We start from the raw sequence: 521 nt of genomic DNA, 5'->3' as shown, positions 1-521 counted from the left end.
CTTATACGCGCTTCAAAAACCAAGGGAAAGGAACAGAAACCCGAAGTTTGAAAGCACCTTCACACCACGGAAGCAACACCACGTTTCCCGACGGACACTCCCCCTGGCGGCGACGGCGGTAGTGGCAGCTGCAGGGGCGCAGGCTCGGACCCGGGACCTGAACCTGCCACCCGGGGGGGTGGGGAGGAGCAGGCGACGTCGCCTCGGGCGGCGGGGCGGGCGGGCGCCGCAAGCCGAGGAGCGGCGCGGGCGGGCGGGCGGTTTCGGCTGTGGCCCGTGGTCGCCGAGCTGGGCCGTCTGAGGGAAAGAGCGTGCCGCAAGTCAGGGTGGGCGTGTGGTGTGCGGACGAGGACTTGGCTCTGGGGCCACTCTCGCCTGCTTTCGGACGGCTGGGGAGGAGAGCGCGAACGGTTATGCAGAGCACCATGTACCGCACGCCCTCCTCTCTTCTCCCCTTTGGAGAAAAGTCGGCGTCTGGGACGGGTGGGTTTCGAGAGGTGGACGTGACCTCAGGCTTTACT

The sequence above is a fragment of the Ursus maritimus genome, unplaced genomic scaffold (genome assembly GCF_017311325.1).
Source record: "Ursus maritimus isolate PB19 unplaced genomic scaffold, ASM1731132v1 scaffold_1, whole genome shotgun sequence".
Taxonomy (NCBI): Eukaryota; Metazoa; Chordata; class Mammalia; order Carnivora; family Ursidae; genus Ursus; species Ursus maritimus.
This window is presented reverse-complemented; position numbering follows the sequence as displayed.